This window comes from Sapajus apella, unplaced genomic scaffold (assembly GCF_009761245.1).
Source record: "Sapajus apella isolate SASKATOON/1434 unplaced genomic scaffold, GSC_monkey_1.0 scaffold157, whole genome shotgun sequence".
Classification (NCBI taxonomy): domain Eukaryota; kingdom Metazoa; phylum Chordata; class Mammalia; order Primates; family Cebidae; genus Sapajus; species Sapajus apella.
In genome coordinates this window covers 1970139-1996653 of record NW_022437097.1, presented here as the reverse complement: position 1 = coordinate 1996653, position 26515 = coordinate 1970139, and positions in this window count along the sequence as shown.

Below are 26515 nucleotides of genomic sequence, written 5' to 3'. Positions count from 1 at the left end.
TTTATAAATTACCTGATCTCCGTATTTCTTTATAGTAATCCAAGAACAAATGAATACAGTTGAGTATGTCTCTTGTTTTCCTCTGAATTAGAAACAACCTTCGTAACCCTAGCTTTTAGCATCCTATCAGTCACATGGAAAGGGCTGTAAGTGCAGAAAGAATAAACGAAGGAATGAATGGATTGGCCTTCATGCTTTTGGGGTCCACTGAACATTGTACTGTTTGGACACTGCTGCATTGCTGTCAAGTCTCATCAAAACCACAGCTTGAAAAGCTACTGCGTTTAGCCTCATGGATTTGGGATAATCATTGAGCCACAAAAACACTGCAGAGGACATAAGTTTTCAATGGTCAATGAGCATTTCCATGGTTATCTCTTCCTTTGTTTGCCTATCCAAAGGCTAAAAATCACAAACTATATTCGCGGAAGAGTTCTCCTCTTTATCCCGTGAAACCCAAGGGAAAAGTATAAAAAGACTGGTGCATGCTTCAGCATTTTTTTTTTGTTAGATCCGTTTTCTGGTTCTTTCTAGGTCAGTTCTGATTTCTTTCAGGCCTGTGCACATAGGCCAGTGTGAGTTTGCATGGTTACCTGCAGACATAGTGCTCTAAACTTGACCAGGCATTGAAGGAACTCACCACATTTCTAAGGTAACCGGATCAAACTGTTGTGGTTCTAGACTCAATAATTTATGGTCATGCAACAAATGCTGAGTTGGGGTGTTAAGCCCTGTGGCCACACTCCTATTAGTGGTATTCCTCCTTGAGGACCCAGCTTGAGCTGTCCTGTTTTTGGCTTGTGCATTCTTCCACCACTAATTACATAATAATAACAGCTTCCATTTGTCCTGTGCTTTGAAAAGAGATGGTGGTTATAAAGGATCTTCTTTACACATTGTGAAATGTGCAATGGACCATTTATCACAGAGATGATGAGCTTTATTCATTCATTCATTTGTTATTCTAAAGGCCCAGCACAATGCCTGGCAGGCAGGAGACACTCAGTCAACACATGCGTGTTGAGCAAATGAGAAAAATCATATTATATTCAGCTTTGAAAAAGTGTGCCAAGGCTATGAGAAGTTTTTAATGCACAAAAACTTATATGGTTTAACGCTGGGCACAATGTCAAATGCCTTACTCTATTAACCCATTTATTCTTCATAACCATCCCTAGAGGTGATTATAGATCACCCCCTTGTAGATGGGGAAGCTGATTGTGTGTGGAGGTTGAGTGAGTTTTCTGAGTCAGTGAATGGTAGAGCTGAGATTTGAACACAGGCATTCTGTGTAAAGAGAGTATACCTTTAACCATGATGTCGTATTGCCGTTCGAGTTACGATACTGCTACTGTTCGTGGGTGCTCAGGAGAAGGGGCACACACACAAAGTAATTTCTTAAAAAATAACATAGGCTGTTCTAAGTTTCTTTCAGACTTGAAGCAAACGTCTGGAATTTAGTTAGGGAGAATGAGTGGAATCTATTGAATACACCAGAGTACTAAAATCTTATCTTTGCTGATTTCCTAACCCATATTTCAAGCTGCACATGAAATACTTCTGGACTTCTTTGTCCCAAGGAACTTACGTAAAAGGCAATTGTCCAGTAGTCTTATTTCAAGTGTTATGAAACTATTTTTATTGTTTCCTTTTGAGAAGCTATTGATACAGTTTTACAGCTAATTCCCATTTCTACGCAGCAATCTTAGCATATGATGGGTGTTCACGTCTAGACAGTCAACCCATAGTGCTGTGTGTGAAACAGAACTTGAAGATAATGAATCATGAATCTGAACCATGGATTCAGTTCCACGGGCACCTCACTAGTGTTCTCTGTCTTATTTGTAATTTTCAATTATGGCTACTGCTACTGTTTGTGAAAGTAACATGTGCGTGCTGACTCAAATGAGGTAATACAAATATATATAAAGAAAAAGTTAATAAATCATTTGACTTTTTTTTTTTTAGCTGGGCATGGTTGCACATGCCTGTAATCCTAGCTACTTGGGAAACTAGAGAATCACTTGCACCTAGGAGGTGGAAGTTGCAGTGAGCTGAGATTGCACCATTGCACTCCAGCCTGGGTGACAGAGGGAGACTCCATCTCAATCAATCAATCAAGGTCTATTCAGACTGTCTATTTTTTCTTGTGTGAGTTTTAGAAAATTGTGTCTTTCAGGAAATTGGTTTATTTCACCTAGGTTATCAAATTTGAGCATAGAGTTGCTTATAATATTCCTTTATTATCCTTTTAATATCCATGAGATTGGTAATGATATCACCTCTTTCATTTCCGACACTAGTCATTTTTGTCCTCTTTTTTTCCTGGTTAGCTGGCCAAATCAATTTTATTGATTTATTTTCAGAGAACTAGTTTTTAAATTTTATTGATTTTCTATATTAATTTCTTTTAAATTTTTTTTTTTTTTTTTTGAGACAGAGTCTCGCTCTGTCACCAGGTGCCAGGCTGGAGTGCAGTGGTGCAATCTCAGCTCACTGCAATCTCTGTTTCCTGGGTTCAAGCAATTCTCCTGCCTCAGCCTCCCCAGTAGCTGGGACTACTGGCATATGCCACCATGCCTAGCTAATTTTTGTATTTTTTAGTAGAGACGGGGTTTCACCATGTTGGCCAGGATGGTCTCGACCTCTTGACCTCATGATCTGCCCACCTCAGCTTCCCAAAGTGCTGGGATTATAGGCGTGAGCCACAGCACCCAGCCTCTTTTAAAATTTTACTGATTTTTGCTCCATTTTTCAAAATTATTTAATTTCTTCTGCTTACATTGAATTTAATTTGCTTTTTTTTTTTTAGTTTCCTAAGATGGAAACTTAGATGACTGATTTTAAATCTTTCTTCTTTTCTAATGTTTGCATTCAATTCTATGAATTTCCCTTTAAGCACCATTTCTGTTTTATCCCACAAAATTTTAATGAGCTGTGTTTTCATTTTCATTCAGCTTAAAGTATTTTAAAATTTCTCTTGAAATTTCTTCTTTGACCCCTGAGTTATTTAGAAGTGTGTTGCCTCTCTGTGGGTAAAATTTTTTTTTAAACCTCTAGCTAATCTTAGGAGTTTTTCTTTATCATTTATTTTTTATGAAAATGAGAGGCATATCATTTTTAAAAATGATAGGCACTTCATTTGAAAACGATAAGCCTATGTATAGTTTTTTTGGGCATTTATCCTGCTGGTGTTCTCTGAGCCTTCTCTATCTGTGGTTTGGTATCTGACATTAATTTGGGGAAAACTCTCAATCACTAGTTTCTAATATTTCTTCTTTTCCTTTTCCTCTTTCTTCTCCTTCTGATATTCTTATTATGCGTATGTTACAACTTTTACAGTTGTTCTACAGTTCTTGCGTATTCTGTTCTGTTTATTTGTATAAGACAAGGACTTGTGCTCTGTTGCCCAGGCTATAGTGTAATGGAGTGATCGCAGCTCAGTGTAATCTCAAACTCCTGTGCTCAAGTGATCCTCACGGCTCAGCCTCCCAAGTAGTTAGGATCACAGGTGTGCACCATCATGCCTGGCTAATTAAACATTTTTAAAAATAGAAATAAGGCCTCTCTGTATCACCCAGCTGGTCCTACACTTGCCTTTCCATTTCGAAGACTTTTATTTAGCTACGTCAAGCTCAGAGAATCTTTCCTTAACTATGTTCAGTCTACTAATAAGCCTATAAAAGGTTATCTTTATTTGCGTTACAGTGTTTTGATCTCTACCATTTTATTTTTGTTTTTTTTTTCTTAGAATTCTATTTCTGCTTACATTACACATCTGGTCTTGCATGCTGTGTACTTTATCCATTAGAGCCTTATCGTATTAATCATAATTGTTTTGAATTCCCAGTCTGATCATCATCCCAACATTCCTGCCATATGAATATGAGTCTGGTTTTGATGCTTGCTATGTGTCTTCAAAATGCTTTTCACCTTTCAGTATTTCTTGTAATTTTTTCCTTTATATCCAGACATAATGCACTGGGTAAAAGGAACTGCTGTAAATAGGTCTTTAGCAATGTGAAGGTCAGGTGTGGGGAGGGGAAGTGTTCTACTGTTTTGTGATTAGGTCTCAGCCTTTCAGGGCCTCAGGACTGTGAACTTCATATATGCTTCTCAGCTATTTTGTCCCTCCTCACTACACACCCTGCTGAAGGTGGAACAGAATGGCTAGTGGAGTCCGGAGTTGATTATTTTTCTTCCCCAAGGTCAGTGATGTTAAGATAAAACCGCAGCAGGTTCAAGCTCCTTAAGTAGCTTCTGTTGAGGGCAGGCCTTGTTAAGAAGCATGGGAAAGCTCTGGTGTATTTCACAATAATTCTTTTTCCTCTGCCCTCTGGAAGCACGATGGGATTTCTAAAATGATATTCACTAGGAGAACCTGGTAGACCTCCAGGGGGCAAAACTCACAAGTGGGGGCTCTCCTAGGACAGCGTTCCCACAGTTATTAATCTCTCACAGTCATCCACACTGAGCCTTCAGTAACTTGTCAATTGTAGTTCAGGTTTCCCCACCCTGGCACTGATTTCCAAGGAGGGCTGTGTTTCTCTGTATTTGCCTGTCTCTCCAGTTAGGGGTGCAGCACTTTGCTGTGTAACCTTCTTTTACAGATCTAAGAAAAGTTGTTGATTTTTCAGTTCTTTTTTTTTAGACAGCTTCACTCTCTGTCGCCCAGGCTGGAATGCAGTGGTGTCATCTTGGCTCACTGCACCCTCTGCCTCCTGGGTTAAAGCAATTCTCATGCCTCAGCCTCCGATGTAGCTGAGACTACAGGCGAATGCCACCGCACCTGGCTAATTTTTGTATTTTTTACTGGAGATGGGAGTTTCGCCATGTTGGCCAGGCTGGTCTTGAACTCCTGACCTCAAGTGATCCGCCCACCTCAGACTCCCGAAGTGCTGGGATTACAGGCATAAACCACTGTGCCCAGTCAGTTTTTCAATTTGTTTAGCTTTTTACTTGTTAGGATAGCACAGTGACTTCTAAGCTTCTCATTTGCTGGTCCAGACACTGAAAGTCTCCTTTAAAACAAACAAACAAACAAACACACAATAATTGCTCATGGCTATATCCCAACTTCTTAGAACATAACTTTGCACATGGAAGACGCCCAATAAACATTTATTGAGAGACTAACTGGTAAAGGGGCTGTGTCAATTTTACACAGCTCATCTGATTTTCTAATTTGCCGTTTGGATGGAGCCATGGCAATTTAGAGCCATGAGACTTCACATTTAGTCTCATTCTTTCTACAACCCCCTGCAATTCCCTTCTACTCACGTGGCAACCAGGAAGCGTTTCTTATACTTACAGTTTCCTTTTTACTCCCTTTTTTAAAAAAGAGTTTTGTTGAGATATAATTCACATACTATACATTGTACTCATTTAAAGTGTGTGATTCCATGAGTTTTTGGTTATATTCACAGCTATGTGTGACTACCACCAAAGTCAATTTCAGAACATTTCCATCCCCTCAAAAAGAAATTCCATTTTCTTTAGCTATCATCACCCTATTTTTCTCTGCCTCTACTCCTCATCCTGAAAAACCTTCTAATATACTTCCTGTTGCTACAGATTTCCTGGTTGTGGGCATTTTCTATGAATGGAATCATATAATGCGTGGTCTTTTGTGACTGTCTTCTTTCACTTTGCATAATGTTTTCAAGGTTCTTTCATGCCGTAGCATGTGTCAGTTTTTCATTCCTTTTGAAGGCTGAATAGTATTTTATTTTATGGATATAGCACTTTGTTTATCCAGTCATCAGTCTATGGACATTTGGATTGTTTTCAACATGGGGCTATTATGAAAAATATTGCTATATACATTTTTGCACATATTTTTGTGTGGACACATAATTTTAGGTATATACATGGGAGTGGAATTTCTGGGTCACGTAGTTTAACTTTTTGAGGAACTGCCAGACTGTTTTCCAGAGCACCGTTTTACATTCTCACCACCACTGTATAAGGGTTTTAATTCCTTTGCATATATGCCAACACTTGACATTATCTGACTTTTTGATTCTAGCCACCCTAGTAGGTGAAGCATGAATCGTGGAATCATGATTTTGATTTGCATTTCCCTAATGACTTATGATGTCACGCATCTTTTTATGTGCTTGTTGGCCATTTGTATATCTTCCTTGGAAGAATAATCTATTGCCTATATTGAAATTGAATTATTTACCTTTTCATTCTTGAGTTTTAAGAGTTCTTTATATATTCTTGATATTATATAAGTCCCTTATCAGATATACATAGTACATAGCACATAGCTTTTTTTTTTTTTAACTGAAGTTCTTTACATGGTATTCCTCACTTTCTTCACTCTTGTGTGAGGTGTTCACAAGGTACACAGGGAAATCAAGAGGAAAAAGAATCCCATGTGTAAAAGCACAAAGTATAAATGTCTTTAGTCGATATTCAAGAGCATGTCACATCTGTTTTCCCACCCTGATAAATCCAGTAGGAATAAACCCAGAACTACTCATTCTCAAAAACGACCTCATTGTGGAGGACTGCTTGTTGGGTAGTGGATTAATGTCCAAACTTTTAGCTAATTAGTGTGAAACACAAATCACCTTTATGTAATATGGCTTGACAATAAAATGAGAAGTCAAAGCAGATGTTTCATCTGGGTGTCTGCCCCTCAGAACCTTTGAGACGGGCTGGATAGGCGGCTTTGTGCCTTCTCTAGTACAGTGCTGCTAAAGTCCATATTATGAGTAATAATTTATTTTTTGCAGTATCAATCACTTCATGGAAAAATCCAACAGCACTTTATGTATGAAGGTTATTCTCGGGAGGGCAAATGTTGACCAAATCTTGAACAACTGGATTTTATTTCAGAGTGGAATTTTAGTGGATTTCTGTGATAGGAAACGTCTGAATTAGCAAGGAGACAAGACTGGCGGTACCGATAGTGAGGTGAGCGTTACGTTGCAAAAGGAGAAAATAATATTTGTTATCCAGAAAACCCTCCCCAAAAGACTTTGAAATTTTTAGTATCTGAAGCTGTTATTCCAAGGACATTCCTTTGACTAGATGTCGGACATTTGTCCTTGTTACATAAGCTGTCTTACATTTCAAGAACATGTTGTGTAATGGTAACTTTGTTGTGTGAATGATAAATTTGTTAATAATCAGCAGCTGTTCAGAAGTTGAAATAAGCGATCTGTGGCAATATGAATATTTGTTTTTAATTTGTTGTTCTTGGTGATTTTAAAACAACCCACCCTAGGGAGGGATGCTTCATAACAGAGCCTTAACAGTTATTGAAGGCCAAAAACATTATGTGAAACTGACTTGCCAAATTAGGAGTTGGCTGAGCATGTGAAGGTGGTGTTGACTCTGAGAGGCAAGTCAGTTTCACATGAAGGTGTTCGGGGAGAAGCAATGTCAGCCATAAATAGGGCTTCCCAGGATGCTTATGGAGACTTGCGTCTACCTGGCTCTTCTGTGCAGGCCATGGTGCCTTGCTTGGGTTTCCACTGGCATCTTCACTTTGGCTGGGAAAAGTTGAGCTGTGGGAGTCAGATAGATCTGGGCTGCACTCCTGGGTCTGTCCCTCACCAGCTGCATGATGCAGAAGAATTTACTTGGCATCTGTAAGACTCTGGTTTGCATCTCTACAGAGATGAGAACCTACTTCATCTCACAGTGCAAGGAATAAATAAGAATAGACCTAGAAGATGCCTGCTCCAGGATCTAGTTCAATGCAGATACCACATATTCCTTTCCTTCTTTTCACCTTTTGCTTTCTGTCCCCTTTCCTCCACCAAGCTACTCCGCCACAATTGAGGCCAAGTCAGTACCTGAGCTCATGGAAGAGTTTGTTTTCTCTATGGCTGAAAAAGAATAGTGCCTGAAAGCCCAGCCATAGATTCATGCGAGGGTAGAATGCCCTTCTAGTTATTCTTGACTTTAGCTGTGAATACCCCCCACCTTCTGCTCACCTTGTGGGTATATCCCTTAAGGGGCAATGCAGAAAAAGATAGCTCCATACAAATATAGACAATTTGTAGACGAGTGAATCAGTGGGATCAAAGGAGTTATGAAAAGATGTTCAAAAGCACTGGCATTTAGGAAAATACAGTTTAAAGTAAAATGAAACACCACTGGCAAAAATTTAGACTCTGATATCTATTGCTGTTGGGATGCTGTCGTCATGGCTAGCAGCAACGTGAATTGTTACTGCATTATGGAAAACAACCAGGCAACCACAAGTGAATTTAACCATTGAAATGATCTATTAAAATTTAAAAAATACACATTCCTTTCAACCTAGCAGTTCAATCCTGTGACTATGTTCCTCAGAAATTAAAGCATTAATATGGAAAGTTTTATTTACAAGGACATTTGCTGAAGCATTGTTAGTAAAGACAAAAACAAACAAACAAACTCAACAACAACAAACCAAGAAACTCACAAACAAATATAAGCTGGAAGTAAGAGCTGTAGGGGAATAACTGGCAAAATATTTGACATCACCTCACCAAGGTATGCTTTTCGATAGTAAAAAAATAGGTTACAGCTGTCATAGTTTACAAAGTATCATTGAACGAGAACAAAAAAGGATGTGGAGAAATTTGTATAAAATGATCCAACTTGTAAAATAAACATGACCAGCAAAATTCCATGTATCTCTCTTGTTCTCTCTCTCTCTCTCTCTGTCTTTGTCTCTCTGTGTGTGTGTGTGTTTGCGTTTCTATGAGGATTGAGTATAGAGACAAATAAGAACCATCGTTTAGGCTACAGTCATAGGGTGCTGGGGAATTATGGGATAGAGAAAATAGGGGCAAGCAAAAAATAAAATGAAAGCCTGCACTAAAAAGATCTCCATCAAATATAATTCCATTTATGTAAAATTAATCTATGTATGCAGATATGTACAAATAAATAGGAACAAAGAAATAGAACTTAACTTACTCATTTGTCAACCATCATATGGTGAAAACAGAAAATACCAGAATAATGGGAGTAGTAGTATTTTAATTTGTAAAGTCAAACTATCCAATCTGCTGAACACGGACCCATCATTCTACCCACTTAGATATGTGTGCATCCTTTTGAATTTATATATGCTTGCATGCATGTACAAGAGCCTAGAAACAAAAAGCATGATGTGGCCGGGCGCAGTGACTCAGGCCTGTAATCCCAGCACTTTGGGAGGCCAAGACAGGCAGATCACCTGAAGTCAGGAGTTTGAGACCAGCCTGGCCAACAAGGCGAACCCCTGTCTCTACCAAAAATACAAAAATTAGCTGGGTGTGATGGCAGGCGCCTATAATCCCAGCTACTCAGGAGACTGAGGCATGAGAATCGCTTGAACCTCGGAGGCAGAGGTTGCAGTGAGCTGAGATTGCACCACTACACTCTAGCCTGGGTGACAGAGTGAGACTCTGTCTCAAAAAAAAAAAAAAAAAAAAAAAGCAGCAGCAAGGATGCCCTTGCTTTTTCTTCACACATTTTGTGATGTATGCTTTTATCATTGTAATTGTAATTTTATTTTGTTTTACTTTTTGAGACAGACTTTCACTCATCGCCCAGGCTGGAGTGCAATGGCACGATCTTGGCTCACTGCAACCTCTGCCTCCTGGATTCAAGTGATTCTCCTGCCTCAGCCTCCCGAGTAGCTGGGACTAAGGCCATGCGCTACCATGCCTGGCTAATTTTTGTATTTTTAGTAGAGGTGGATTTCACCATATTGGTTAGGCTGGTCTCGAACCCCTGACCTCAGGTGATCTGCGCACCTTGGCCTCCCAAAGTGCTGGGATTACAGGTGTGAGCCACCATGCCTGACCTCATAATTATTTTTGTAATTAAAAAAAAGAAACTTAATAAGACACTTTCAAAATAACCAAAAACATTTTCAAAGAAAAGAAAAAGAAGCAAGCTAGTGGTTCTTTCTCAAGGGTTGAGGGTTTGTTTCTAATTCGCCCAGAAGACAATCTGGTCACCTGCCTTGGTGGGCCTTAACACAATGTTAAATAAGTTACAGTTGAACTAAAAGTGGAAATGGCAAGAGGGGATGTGAGTAGCCAGACCTCTCCTGGTCTGTGTGAGTGTTAGCCAGAAGAGCTAAACTGCAACAGCTCATCTGATACTGGCTTCTTTCTCCAGGCGGCTTATCTTTCAAAGGCAGGGCCTGATCCAGAGTCTAGACGGGGTTTGTGCCTTTTTTGCCCAGCACACCAGATTTCAAATTGGACTGTCATTGTAGCTTCCAGGAAGGGTCCCAGGAGTTCTATAAACTCGAGGTTAAACCCTGGCCAGTACACAGAGACCTGGGAACAACCTTATCAAAACAACCCTTCAACAAATACTTTCTGCTTTAGAGGGAGGAGGATGGGGAGGAAGGGAAGGACACACACACACAGCATTAAGCGGCTGTGGATATTTGATGAAGCAGTTGTGTAACCGATTAGAACATTTGACAGAAAATTAATGAAAGATTTTGTTTTCCTACCACTTGGGGTTTGTCTGGCTGCCTGTGCTGGAATTCCAGATGTGTTTGGATCACTGTGATTGTGTAAATCCTGATGATCTTTAAAAAGAGGTTCTTAGGATTTAGAGGTGGAACACCGAGGAGTTCCCATTATCCTGCCTTTCCATCACTCGAAATGGAACAGGGAACTGACAGGCCTCCTGTACGTTCTGCCTTTATATCTCTCAACATTTTTCTTTTCCCCTAATATGCCATATCACAAGGCAGTTATAGATGTTGAATCAAAGTGCATCACTGTAATCTAATTTCATCTTAAGACTATTTCTTCCATTAGAGATTATAACTCCGTAAATGTCTATGATCTACTAAGTAGCCCTAATCCAGAAAATTCACATAGATACTGCCTAACTGTGGCAAAGGCATGAAAGCATTGATTGATAGTTCTGGTGATAACTTCTGATAAATATCAGGCCACATGCAGCTCATCCCTTTGGATTTGTGATTTTTAAAAAAAATCTAAGTATCCTGTTTAGATATAACAGAAGAACAGAAATGTCTCTGGACATATCTCTTCCTCTTACAGAAAAAACAATGAGTCTTTAGGAAAATATGGAGTAATTCAGACACGGTAAAACACTAGTTAATTTTTGGGAAAATTTGCATTCTTTATATTTAAGCTCAAAATTTAACAAATTCTTCTGAATTATTAGACTCACAAAGATGAAAAGCATCGTTACAGAACTTTTCCTTTGAGTGTCTGAAGCTGTTCATCCCTTCATTTTTCCTTGTACATATTTTGTTTCTTTAATTTCTCTTTAAATACTTTATAATATACTTTTAGAAGATGCCTCAAAGATCACGTCTGACACATAGTAGGCATTCACTGTATAATTGCCATATGAGAATATGCCATGACAATGAATTGATATGTTTAGTCAGATTAGGCTAAATTATGTTGTCATAACAAATAACTCTAAAATCTTGGTGGCGTAGCACAATTAAAAAATATGTATTCAAACTCTCATGTGAGTTGACAGGGGGTTTCCACATTTGTGGGTTGGGGTTCTTCTTAACTTGCGAGGCCATCATCTCCACACTTGACTTTCAGAGTTTTCAAGCAAGAGATGAGAAAGATGAAGAAGACACACTGACTGACTCCCAAAGAAGGGCCTTGCAGTGGAAATGGTGTATCACTTCCTCTCGTGTTCCTGTTTGCCAGATGCAATCATGTGTCTCAGACTCCAATAAGGAAGTATGGGAAATGCAGGGAGCCCAGGAATATTCAGTGAGCACTAATGGCCTCTGCTGCCCTTGGGTTTTAGGAGATGGAGAGGTATAAATTAAAAGCCAATGCAATGTTTCCCACTTTTATTTATCTAGGCTTCATTACGGCTAGTCTTGCAAGGGACTTTGTGGGGAAAATGTTTTTCTTCCATGGTGAAACAAGTTTGGCAAATGCTGTGTATTATATTTACCTCATCCAGTTTATGATGTGCAATTATTCATTAAAGGTTTTGAAAAGTTCAACATTAAAGAAGCTAGTTATAAAAGACAAAAAAATCAAGCTGTGAATCTAATTTATTTACTTGATACATGTTTTTTTGAACACCTAGTATTAATATTTGCCAGGTATTGAGCTGGACTTTTGGCGGGGGGTGGGGGGATTAGATGAATAAGGCCTTTTTCTTGTCCACAAGGAGACTAATTCCAGGGGAGGGGTATAAAGCAATTCCCTAAGTGTACCCTCATGATAACAGGGGACACAGGTATTACCTATTCACCAATGGGTGTCTGTTACCTTTTTGTGCCAAAGTAAGTTTTGTAACTCACTTGAACACATTTGAGGTGTTATTTTGCAATCTATTCATCCTATAGTAGGCAGGCAATTTAAAACCACAATGACACCAGTTTGCTTTCTAGTAGTTGACATTTTCCTTAATAGTATACACCTTAAACATCTATGTTTTACAGATAAAATAGTGGCCAGGTGCGGTGGCTCACACCTATAATTCTAGGACTTTGGGAGGCTGTGGTGGGTGGATCACCTGAGGTCAGGAGCTTGAGACCAGTCTGGCCAACATGGAGAAACCCCGTCTCTACTAAAAATACAAAAGCCGGGTGTGGTGGTATATGCCTGTAATCCCAGCTACTTGGGAGGCTGAGGCAGGAGAATCACTGGAACCTGGGAGGCAGAGGTTGCAGTGAGCCAAGCTCGTATTGGCTCTTCTGCCTGGGAGACAGAGCAAGATTTTGTCTCAAAAAAATAAAAATAAAAATAAAATACAGTAGGACGCTAATCACATAACAAAACATACTAGTGTGACACAAATTTTAAAAATTAGAACAGTGGTATGTTATTTTGATAAAAAATATTGAATAACCCCCACCAAAAAATACACAAATTCTTAGGTTTTTGCCTACAACCATTAGTCTAATTTCCTAGTGTATCTTTCTGGAAGAAACTACTGCTACCAGTTTTTTTCCGGAGATAGTTTGTGTATATACCATATTACACATACATAATATATATAGTACCCCTTTTATTATATATAAGAATTTGTAGTCTTCTTTCACTTTTATTGTATATAATATGTATCTCTTTTTAAAACATAAATATTAATCTATTGTAAGTTCTATTCTACACTGTCTAAAAAAATTTAAAATATATCCAGAATTGCTTTCTGTGTGGATGTGTGTGACTATACATACATTCACTCATACGCCCTGGGTGTACCACAATTTATGTAACCAACTCCCTACTGATAGTCATTTAAGTCAAAATGCTTTCTAGAGAAGTTTATTTTTAAAACACTTCATATGTTTGAATCTTTTAAAAAGCAGCCAAAGTAAGCTAATGCATCCCTAAAAATGTAGTTCTTATGAGACATTTTTAATACTCTGGTGACTTTTTAAAAGAATTCAAACTTTTAGTGAGATAGGAGGAATAGGTTCTGGTGTTCTATAGCGCTGTAGGGTCACTATGGTTAACAATAAAATACGATATAGTTCCAAATAGGAGGATTTTGAATGTTTCCAATACAAAGAAATGATAAAAGTTTGAGATAATGGGCATGGGAATTATTCTGATCTGATCCCTACGTTACACATATTATAACATTGCTATGCACTCCGTGAATATGTACATATTTATGAGCACATTATGTGTCAATTAAAAAAAACCTTTTAAATAAAAAGCAAAAAATTCTGCATTAAAAAAATATGTATCCCAGCACTTTGTGAGGCCGAGGTGGGCGGATCACCTGCGGTCAGGAGTTTGAGACCAGCCTGGCCAACATGGAGAAACCCCATCTCTAAAAAATAAATAAATAAATATGGAAGGGCCAGGTTCAGTGGCTCACGCCTGTAATCCCAGCACTTTTGGAGGCAGAGGCAGGTAGATCATCTGAGGTTAGGAGTTCGAGACCAGACTAGCCAACATGGCGAAACTCCATCTCTACTAAAAATACAAAAATTAGCTGGGCATGGTGGCACGCGCCTGAAATCCCAGCTATTCCAGAGGCTAAGGCGGGGGAATCACTTGAACCCAGGAGGCAGAGGTTGCAGTATGCCAAGATTGTGCCGTTGCACTCCAGCTTGGGTGACAAGAGCAAAACTCCGTCTGGAAAAAAAAAGTTAGAATATAATTTAAGAGTTTGGTTCATAGCTGTGTGTATATGCATGTACGTATGTATGCGCAACTTAAAAATGTGTGGCTATTTTATCTTTTTTAAAGGTTAATTGATTTAGATGTTAGGCCCACTAAGAGATAGTGTTCAGGATTAATCTGTTTCTGAATTCATAGAAATAGACCCTTGGACATAGCATGGAGATAAATTGATACATGGAAATAACTACGGATGATAGTTCCACAGCCTTGATGGGATTTTCACAAAGATGTTAATTTTGTTAATTGTATCCAAAATTATTAATACTTTCTGAATTGTTATGGAAACATGTAGCACTGGGAACACAAACATTTAGGAAAAAGGGTGAGTATGTTTCGCTGTGTATACTCAGTGCTCATAGAAAAAGGGAGCAGAGAGTTACTGTTCACATCTCCTCTAAGAGGAAGCCAGCTGCCTGGAAACACGGAGGGAGGACTCAGGCCAGAGAGCTTCCACCTGCCAGGGCAACGGGCAATGACTCCCATATTTAAAGTGATTTATAAACTTTAATGGAGATTCACAAGAGCCCCAGAAGGCAGAGAGGTTATAATTACTTCATTTACAAATGGGAGATGGAGACACAAATAGGTTAAGCGCTTTGCCGCAGGCCCGCAGTTGCTCCAGGAGTTCCACAGCAGAGGGGCCTGCGTCCCCAGCTCGCTCACACTCCAGCCTGGCGGCCCTCCTCTCCTTCCCAGGGACCCTGCTGCCGTCCTGCAGAGACCAGCACTGTACCAGAAAGCCCAGGGCCAGGCCTCCACTAGGAGAAAAAGATGAGAATTAGGGTCAGACGGTAGGTAATTCAGACTCCACTGCAGACATTCTGATTGGGAGTCTAATCGCCAAGGCTGAGTCTGTCTTTCCACATAGATATGCACCCTGTGGACATTCGAGAACCTGCTGGTAATTATACCAATTACCCAGATTATAAAGGCAATGAGTATCCTTTCCCCTTAGCTATTTAGATAATCATCGGATTTGACTTTTCCAAAGACTTGGCTGAATCCAGATTTCAAACTAAAACAAGGTTTGTCGCTCATCACCCACCTGGTGTTTAATTTGTTCCAGGATGTCACTTTAAAATGCACAGCAGAGAGTTGAGAAAATTGCATGACTCCTGGAAAAGAATATAGAGACTGGCATCTGGCAATCGGGATTATGCTGAGCCAAGAAATGCGTATTCAGCCTATCTCAATCTTTGTCCAATCCTAGAACGTTCAGCTACAGTAGTTGTTAATACTGCTGGAATTCTGAAGGTGAGAAACTATGTAAAAGAAAGTGTAAAGAGAAACTTATTAATAAATGTAATTTATTCATTTGCTAGCAGCTAGAGAGAGGTAAGTGTTGGGAAGGCTAGCAATCAGAGAAAAAGCAGGCTTTTTTTTTTATTCGGTTGGTTATTTTTAGAAAACAGTGCTTTATTATAGCTACAGAATTAACAAACAACCTGACACCAACTGCCTGTAATCAACAACAGTGGGGACCACAAATAAGCAAACTAATGGAAGGAGCACGATGGGGCTTGGATACACACACCACTTAGGGAGACAAATCTAGAAGTCTCCCTACCAAATTGCCTTCCAACAGACACCCAACACAAGGACTCCTGTTCCAGAGACAGCATCCAAAGACAAAGGCCAGAGTTTATCATATAAATGCCTTGTTTGAAATTGTCACATTGTATTTTCCTTAAAACAACAAACGATAGTGAACAAAAAATAAGAACTACCACAGAAAATAATAAAAGACTAAAATGATTGGTATTTTTTTCCCACCTATATTTTGGGAGGTTTAGAATTTAGATCAATTTCACTGGGTTCTCTGCTTCTTTCTCTTTCCTTGGATTTCTAACCCACTGAATAACCTTCAGTGTTTATTTACATTTTCATTTTCTCTTGAGGTGTTCTGGTTACATCTGCAGATATTGAAATTGCTTTATAAAAACTGTACTTATCTCTGGTATTTTTTTAAATAATGTTTATAAATGTTAATAATGTTAACATTTTTATATATTTTTATATATTTTATATATTTTTATATAAACATTTATAAAATGTTTATAAATGTTAATAATGTTTATAAATGTTTTTTTAAACCCCACAATTAAAAAATTGATTACCCTTGTATTTGTACATAGATTACTCAGAAAGTTCATTTAGAAATAAATTCCATGGACACTCTTTTTTTTTCATTTTTATTTCAGTGAAAAATCTGGCTGCTTTTTTTTCTTGCATTTGATTACCCAGCATCTGGTTCCTTTTCCTCTCTGGTTGGCTGTTGGTTGTGGTGCAGGCTCCTGCTTCATTATTTTGGATTCTCTCCTTGGTCCAGGGTGTTCTTTCAGTCAGGAACTTCCTGCTCCAGCAAAGCTCATCTGCCTGTGGGTCGATCAACTCCATCTGTCTTCAGGATGCTTTTTGAACACTGGCTCACTTCAGAGTCATAAATGCCTAGGTACAGCGAGTTAATCCAGGCTCCTTGGCTGATAGAATCCATGACAGGATCATAAGCTGCAGGGTAATAAACATCATTTGGGTACTAATAAATTTCAAGCTTTGAAAGTAGGTGTTTATGTCTAGCAAGAGATACTGTTGGCAGGAGGGAACTTTCTTGGGGTGTCTGTACATTGTTTTGTAGGAGTGACAGCAGTGGCCTGGCAAGATAATTGATCCGAGGTTTCAGGTGGAAGGACAGGGAGTTATTTGGTAGCAATAGACCTGGGTCTACCCAACTGACTCTCCCATTCCAGTTCCAGCTCCGGCATATCATTCCTCTTTGAGCTCTATAGTTTGTAGCTGGCTCTGTCTATCTGTAAAGGGAGACAACTTAAGTCTTGATTTCCTGGGGAAAGAGGTGTCAAAATTTTTTACATTCCTTTTTTTTTTTTTTTTTCTTCAAGATGGAGTCTTGCTCTGTTGTCCCGGTTGGAGTGCAGTGGTACTATCTCAGCTTCCAACAGACTGCAACCTCCACTTCCTGGATTTAAGCAATTCTCTTGCCTCAGCCTCCCAAGTAGCTGGGATTACAGATGTGTGCCACCATGCCCGGTTACTTTTTTGCATTTTTAGTACAGACGGGGTTTCACCATGTTAGCCAGGATGGTCTCGATCTCCTGTCCTTGTGATCTGCCTGCATTGGCCTCCCAAAGTGCTGGGATTACAGGCGTGAGCCACCATGCCCAGCCTTTTTATTACATTCTTTACTTGTCTTTAGCCTCCCCCTGGCATATCTCCCTCCTCGTGTGATAAACTTTTGGAACTTTGATTTTTCAATCCAAGATTTTGGATCAGATTACAGAATAAAATATATAGAATTTTGTTCTTTGGATGTCTTTAAAAAGAGGGTAAATTTCTGTTTTGGTTGGTCTGTGTGGTGTGGTCTAACACGTTCAATTAACTGCTCAGAAAGGACTAATAATTTCTGAATGATCTTTAGCTTATTCAAGACTCTTCCATGATAATGGAGATGCGAAAGGAAGAGATGGCACAGACTTGCACGGAAGGAAAGAACTCAGAGTGTGAAAAATGAAGAAGGAAGCCCGGAGTTGCCTGGTGTGCAGCCCACCCCGTTGGTGTGGTTGTGCTCTTTCCAGACAGAGTGCACATGAGCGCATACAGCCTGGTTTCACCGACTAGATTCAAGGAGTTCCTTTTCTGTGTTACTTGAGTTCACTACTTTACAAGGGCAAGGACATACTAACAGAAACCAGTTTAGTAATTTCACCTTTCTTATCATCCTTCCTACCTTGTCTGAGTCCTAGCTGTGGCACTAAGGATTGGTTGGTAGTGGAGGATGGCTGCTTTGAGGTGCTTCTAGTTTCCTTTCTCCATCAGTGACCCCTCATTCTGATGCACCCACCTGTGCGCTGAAGGCCTCTGTTACCATGCCTATGTGTTCCCTGCCCTCCAGTTTGGAAGGGCTGCCACGTTAATAGGTGAATGCAAAATCAGTTCCTTGGAGTGTAAAGCATCTGATCATTATATAATGAGTTTTGTGGCCAGAGGGTGAAGAGTATAAAGGCAGTTATGTCAGTCCTCTGTGAAATGCTTTGGGTGACTCTGGTGGAACTATTCTTTATTTTCAGAGGAGTGAACTTCACTGGCATGAAGCTTCCTACCAGTGAGAAACTGGTAGGAATGTGGGTAAATGACAGCTCCCACCTTCAGTTTTTGCTCAGTTGCTAAATATCCCCTCCCTTGATAGAACATATACCTGGCACCCTGATGGATGCTTCTCCCTGCAGGTACTGTGGGTAATGAGCCTGCAGCTGATTTAATCAGAGGTTTCCCGTATCTTTCTTAATAGTTCTGCAGCACAGTTCCTTGAGCTGACAGCTGTACAATAGCACCTTTTAAACTAAACCGTTCCTGGTTTCATGCCAGAAAACTTATCTTTGAACGATTTTGCACTCACCTCCCAACTCCCAGAGCAAGTGAAGAAAGGGAGTATGTTTTGAAAGAAATTCCAAGCTTCTTTCTTCTGTATTTTCTCTCTTGGCAGTCCAGTTTGTCACTGATTAAAAGCATCAGGAAAACAGTTTTAGAACATCTACATGAAGTCCAAGTTCATCATGTTTTAACACTGCTGTAAATTACTCTTTTGAATGTTTACTATGCGTTAGGCGCTTTGCTAGGTGCTGGGGATAGAGGATTAAAAAACTATTTTGTCTTTAGCATTCTTTGTGGTTTTAGCCATTTAAATAGTACACCATGACTATGAAATAGGTAAGTTCATGTCTGTTTTGTTGCTTTGAAAAAGATCCCATTCTAAAAGGTAAAGAACAATATCTTTTTTTTCTGTTTTCCATAACCCAGTAGATAATGCTCTATAAAATTCATTTTTGTAGCAATTTCTTGAGAACCTTGTTACTCTCAGGAATCGCCACCCTCAATTAACTGGGCTCTTCCTAAATAATTGGTTTGCTTTGATTTTATGTGAGTCTGGAACAGTTGTGATTCCCTCTTTTCAGAGATACTTAAAGCTATGGAGACACCAGGGTAGCATAACATGCATTTTTTTTTCCTCCTAACACTATTTCTGATCTCATTTATTTTCCTCCTTGATTACCTTTTGTGTTATTTTCTCACTTATTTAATTTTTCCCATATTCAGTACAATTTTATTACCTATATTCCCCATGTTGTACATTTGATCTCTGGACTTGCTCATCCTACACCTCTGCTACTTTGTATCTTCTCATCCACTTCTTCCCGTTTTCTACTCTGTCGCGTCCCCTCTCTAGCTCCTCTCCCTGCTGAGTCATTTCCATCACTGAATAAAATTTTCTGCCTTCACCATCCTGCAAGCGTCCACACAACCTCATTCCTCTTGGGTGTTGGACAAGAGCTTGGGACCCACATAATGAGGCAAGGGGCCAATTGAGCTGATAGCACTCTACTGTTCATGGACAGTGGCGCTAAGAGGGCACTGTAACACACCCTTTGGGGCTTTGGGGTCACAGGCACCCCAAACAGGTTGCCAGCACAGGCTGAGTAAATAGAGCTTGCTCCTGCTGGGGCCCTGAGCGGCTGACAAGGTCCTGCACTTGCTCACCTGCACCTGGTCTGCCCATCTGTGGCAGAGCTGCCAGCTGGGTCCCACACCCACTGGCCCCTTACTGGTCTGACTGTGGGCCCCGCAGGAAGCCTGCTCCTGTGTCGACCACCAGAGTGGCTGGCTTGGATCTGCCCTGGCTTGCTCATGTGCTCCCTCACACAAGGGATTGAGTGTGGTGGGCTGAGTAACATTTGCCCCCGTCATGTGTCCAGTGAAGGGGCCAAGAAAAATCCTGCACCATTTTCTATTTTTAATTTATTTAGTTACATTTATACTGTATTCCATAATGGCTGTCGCAGTCTAAATTCCCGCCAACGTGTATCAAAGTTCTCTTTATCACATGCCCTCACAAACATGTTATATTTTGACTCTGATAATAGCCATCCTAATGGGTGTGGGGCAGTAGCTGACAATGGCTTTGGTTTGCATTTCCCTGATGGTTTAATGACGTTGAGCCCCTTTTCATATACCTATTGGTCATTTTTATGTCTTCTTGGGAGACATAACTATTCAGGTTTTTGCCCATTAAAAAACTTTTTTTTCTACTATTGAGTTTTATAAGTACTTTATACATTTTGGATATTAACCCCTTATCAGATATATGACTTTCAAAGCTTTTTTTCCTCCTACCTTTCCTTCTGCCCTTCTATTTTGTGAATTGTTTCTTTTGCTCTGCAGAAGCTTTTTGGTTTGATGGAGTCCCATTTATTTATTTTTGTTTTTGTGGCCTGAGCTTTTGGTTTGATACCCAACAAATCATTCCCAAGGCCAATGTTCAGGCACTTTTCCCTTATGTTCTCTTCCAGGAGTTTTATAGTTTCTGGTCTTATATTTTGGTCTTTCATCCATTTTGAGTTTATTTTTGTGTATGTTATAAGGTAACAGTCCAATTTCATTCTTTTGCATAAAAAAATCCAGTTTTCCCAGCACCATTTATTTAAAAAAACTATCATTTCCCCATTGTGTCCTCCCAGTGCTCTTGTAAAAAATTTGTTTGCTTTGATTTTCTGAGGACTATGAAGTTTGAAACTATCGTGTTTCGCTGTTTGCAGAGATGTGGAGACACACAAAGCTATGGAGACATCAAGATGTTATATATTTTTTCCCCTAATAACAATATTTCTGACTTCATTTTACCTTACATACTTCCCTACTGTTTAATTTTCTCATTTTTTAAATCCTATAGAAGTATGTACACATTTTCATAAATCTCAAATTCTTTTTTGAACAGGGTGAAAATATTCATAAGTAAATTAATAAAATATGAAAAAATTATACCTGGGAAAACAAGCTGAGGTCTGTTTATGAAAGTTTAAGAAACTTTCTGGAGGTTTTAAGAGTTTATCTAGATGGGGGGTGGGAGGAGGGAGAGCATTGGAAAAATAGCTAATGCATGCTGAGCTTAATACCTAGGTGATGGGTTGATAGGAGAAGCATCCAAAAGAGGTAAACAGGACTATTGGACATGTTAAGTTGCATGGGAGTCATTGTCAAAATAAAAGATAATTTTTAACCTTCTTCAGGTCATATTCTAGTGTATGTCATCAATATGTTCCGAAAATATATGGGATTTCTAAAATTCTAGTATGTCTGAGTATGTCTAATATGTCTTAGTAAAATTCTAATATGTCTGAGCTATCAATCATAATTATGGTAATTATGTTAAGTTATTGTGGACCACAGAAATAACCAATTTCTCTTGTCAATTGTGTCTTTAACTATAACTTTTCCTTTTTTTTTTTTTTCCTTTTTGAGACAGAGTCTTGCTTTGTTTCCCAGGCTGAAGTGCAGTGACACAATCTCGGCTCACTGCAACCTCCGCCTCCCGGGTTCAAGCAATTCTCCTGCCTCAGTCTCCCGAGTAGCTGGGATTATAGGTGCCCGCCACCAGGCCTGGCTAATTTTTTATTTTTAGTAGAAATGGGGTTTCACCATGTTGACCAGGCTGTTCTTGAACTCCTGACCTCAGATGACCTGCCCACATCAGCCTCCCAAAGTGCTGGGATTACAGGCATTAGCCACCACACCTGGCCAACTATAACTATTTATTATTTACAGTATTTATTTATTTATTTATTTTATTTTTAAAGATGGGGTTTCACCATGATGGCCAGGCTGGTCTTGAACTCCCGACCTCATTTCCACAGTTAATTGCTTAATGCTGATGCAGCTTCTGAACACTTCACAAGCACGGAAAATCCTAGAATATGGCTTCTTTTAGGAGATTTATGAAAGTATGGAAAGGACCCTGAAAAGCACTCTTGAATACAAGTTTCTAATTACTTTAACATCATATCATGGGTGAGAATTTCCTATGATTTCTCCAATTCCACAAGAATCAGACTGGGTAAGAATTCTTAAAATTTTAATGAAAACACTGACTGGTTTATAAAACTGCTAACCCAACTAGAACAAAAATTAATTGAATACCAAGGAAATATTTGGCCAGATTTTCATGCCAAGTCAACCAGTACTAAAATTGTTTAGATGTACAACTCAGATGAATTCCATGGTCTAAGTCAAATGACTTATGATAACCCCTTAGTTATCAGTGCTATGCACCTAATTTAGAGAAACAACTGGTATTCAAGAGGCTATAAGTCTAATGTTAATTAGGCATCAACTCATGGAGAACCAGAACAGCTTCCTTGTCCTTCCTGAGTCCGTAAAGCTTTTGTTATTGAAAGTTCTGCATTCCATGATCCATGACGGAAAAGATAAAATTATTCAAATTAAATATATTGGTGTGATGACTTATACATTCCTAGAATAGTTTACAACCAATGTTTGATTTGTCAAACCCTTATTCCTGAGAAAACAATCGAAGCTTCAGGTACATTTGGTTACCTGATGGGCCATTTAAATGTTTATGAAGGGATTTCATTCAATTTTCATTTTCAGTGCATGTTTTCTGGTTGTATAAAAGCTTTCCCATGCAAGAGGGCTGATGTTATAACCGTAGGTTATTATACTACAGTGTATTTTCTTTCCCCAGGTAAAGAAAGCTTTTTAAGGTTCATTGAGGACAGTGAACCTCTTCACAATCTAGAACCCGAAGACTGGATCTTTTGTGAACATCAGAGAAAGACTGCCCTTGCCATCCGCACTGCAACAAAACTTTGGAACCTTGATCTTTGGGTTCATAATCTCACAACTGAGAATGGTCCGTCCACACCCTTAGAACTCTTTTTTTCTCAGCCTGAAATACACAGCTTATGGTAAACCTAACCAGTAAAGTTTTTCCCCAGAAGAAGATGGCATCCTTGATGTGAACAGCTTTTCCTAAGATCATGGATGAAGGCTTCTGTACTATCATGAGACTCTTATCTTTGAATATTTTTTTCTTGTTTATGCCTCTATGAATAATAGAAATGAAAAGAGGGGCTGTTGTGTGCCCTTATGGGCTATATGTTTTTTTTTGAAGGATTTTGCAGCCAGCCTTATAAAGAATAACCTTATACTTTTATAGATAAAAGATGAAGGCCCAATGTAGGTGAGAAACTTTTTGTTTTTTTGAGATGGAGTTTCACTCTTGTTGCCCAGACTGGAGTGCAGTGGTGCAATCTCAGCTCACTGCAACCTCTGCCTCCTGGATTCAAGTGATTCTCCTGCCTCAGCCTCCCGAGATAGCTGAGATCACAGGCATGCGCCACCACGCCAAGCTAATTTTGTTTTTTTTTTTTAATAGAGAAGGGGTTTCACCATGTTGGTCAGGCTGGTCTCAAACTCTTGGCCTCAAGTGATCCCCCAGCCTCAGACTCCCAAAATGCTGGGATTACGGGCATGAGCCACTGTGCCCAGCCAAGTTTACCAATTTCTTACAGTGTCTTTTTTCATCATGCTTATCTATCCCCAGCAAAACTGTAAGCATGTTTTCTCATGCTTTTTCTGCTACTTTTTCTGGTTTAATGCCTTTTTAGGGTTAGAGCGTCAACTCCTTAAGGATTTATTTGACTCAAAAAGTGAGGTATGAATTGAGTGTTTTTTCTACCTAGCCGGTTTTTACAATACTATCTTTCTCTGATTTTGAAAGACCCCCATCTTTTTTTCTGGGCATTGTAATCTCTCCCATTGATCTGTCTGTCTGTTCCTGGTTCTAGTACTGGAAAGGCTTAATTATTTTTAGTTTTAAAATGTATTTGACTATGTGCAGCTTGTTAGAGTGAAGTTATTTGCCTGTGCTTGGAGCTTCCACAAGATCCAGGAGAATCTGGTAGTGTGGGAAGTGGCGTAGGATGAATGAACTAAAATTCATTCATTCATTGGGCTGTATGTACCTCTAGAATGCAAGCCACTGGAATGAACAGCTAATGTTCTATTACTATTACATATTTATTTCACACTTTGCAAAGTACTTTCCTATGTACTGTCTCTTTAATCCTAACAACAGTCTCATAAGGAAGAGGTTGCTATTTCTATTTTTGCAAAATGTCTTACATTGAGGTCTGAGATTTAGTGAGCATACCATACAGCTCCAAAGTGGCACAGCTCAGATTCCAACCCCAGGTCCTCCCCCAAACCACAGCTGTATCATTTTCAGGGCTAATACTGGATCCTTCACTTAGCCTTGGCCACACTACGAGGCGTTCCTTCTTCAGCTTGGAGCAGGTGATTCCTCAGCTGAACCTGTGACTTTATTTATGGCTTCTATTCAGTTAATCCCCAAACACCTTTTTGAAAATGTCCTCTTTGGCCAGGTGTGGTGGTTTATCACCTGTAATCCCAGCATTTTGGGAGGCCGAGACAGGTGGATCACTTGAGGTCAAGAGTTTGAGACCAGCCTGGCCAACATGGTAAAACCCTCTCTACCAAAAACACAAAAATTAGCTGAGCATGGTGGTGCACACCTGTAGTCCCAGCGACTCGGGAGGCTGAGTCACCAGAATCGCTGGAACCCAGTGAGCCAAGATAGCACCACCACGCTCCAGCCTAGGCGACAGAGCAAGAATGAGCTCTGTCACAAAAAAAAAAAAAAAAAAAAAAAAAAAAAAGAGAGAGAAAATGTCCTCTTCATAACCAGCTGCAGTATTGCGGAGCACGGAGACCCTGTTCCCAGCAGACTTTGCCTGAAGCTCTTCCAGCAGTGAGCTGACACAAGGGTGGAACCTGATGATTAAGCCTATCTAGCGCTTGCTTTCTTAAAAGGATTAAGTTTTTGACTCTGCTATATTTTTTTAAGAAGGGAATTTTTCTGTAACCCTATAAATTCTTTGAGCAGATATTCATCAACAGCCTCTGTGATAGCAAAGCATTTTTCAGCAGAAAGAAGTTAGTTTGACAGATAAGCATGCTGCATAATTAAAGGATTAGCATAGTTTCTCCTGAAATTAAATGAGGAGGGAAAGACTTTTGTGCGGACTTGTTTATGATAAAATTATTTGTTGTCATTTTGCAAGGAATAACTCTCAAGCCATGACATAGCGTCAGTTTTAATATTTGAGCATCAGAGATGAGCGGAAAATGACATTTACACAATGTGACCAGTGGCACATACCTGAATTGTTTCCAGCTACTCAAATCCAGACACTTTCCTTTTCATGAGTGAAGGTGAATGTTCCACCCTCCCTCCCTCATTTGTTTTCCTGAGGAGGGAAAAAGCTTCCTCTTCTGTTATGTTCAGGAAGCAACCTGAGTTATTTGGGTGGCTGTCTGGATTGTGTGATTAAATCTCTCCGACCGAGGCCACAGGGACAGGGCAGTGTACTGGGGAAGGACTGGTTGGAAGGGTTCTGGAGGACAGAGGACCTTGGTAAAGGACCGTGCAGGAGAGCAGTTTTATGTCGCTGTCAAAGCCTGTTTTGCTCCTTCCAGTCCCCGTGCTATCTTTTATGCAGGTGTTTTCTCGTTTCTCTGGAAGCAGAGATCATCAGGCTGGAGCATGATGGGCATTTGCCTCGTGGAGAGCTTTGGGACAGAGGCCATGCTTGTCTTCAGCAGAGGCTCTGGGAGAGCCAGATTTCCATGTGTCTGTGCTTCAGGATGACATTCGCCTTTCAGAGAGCCTAGGTGAACTCTTCCAGTCCCTGAAGAAGCCTGGAAGAGGCTAACCCGGACTTGGCACCTAACATTGGACCCCAAAGCCCCAAACTCTGCACTATTATGCTACCTCCCAAAAGTGGGATTTGCAGCTGGGTTTTGAAAGATAGTGGGATAATTTTAGGCTCAGATTAAAGAGATGGATATTGCAGGGGGAGAAACAAAACATTAGCCAGGCAGTGGAAGCAGGAAAGACGCATCTTGGGAAGAAGAGGGAGAGGTTGCAGGAAGCCCCGCTGGGGCCTGTGTGACAGGGCTGGCAGCAGGCACTCTCTGCGCCTCGAGTCACTCTCCCTTGGGGCTGTGTGATCGGTGTCTCTGCAGTGGACAGTGACCTGTGGGCTGGCAGCCTCCCACCTCATCACGGGCTTCAGTGTCTCTCTGTTCTGCCTCAGGGCTTCCTCCAGAGCCCAGAAGAGCACTGGGCATGTGTGCAGGAGTATCCCTGATGTATGGGGGCTTTCCATCTCTGGAGGCCACCCTGACCAAGGGGAATGAGAGCTAGAGGACAAACACTCCAGCCTCCCTTCCTTCAGGAGGCAACCCCGAGGTGCTTTCCACACAGTTCCTCTGACGGGTGAGCCCAGGTGTCCACAGCAGTAGCAAGCTTGATAACATGTCTTCCCCATCTACCTCTCCTGACTCCCTCCCTCCTGCCTCCTGCGGTTACTTCCCGAAGAAACCACCTGCACCCAAGTCCTTGTCTCAGGCTCTGCTTTTCAGGAAACCCAATCAGGAAAGGGACTTTGAAAGGTTTCCTTGGAAATGTGGACTTCGTTGACTACCATTCAAAACATCCAAAACAGAACCCT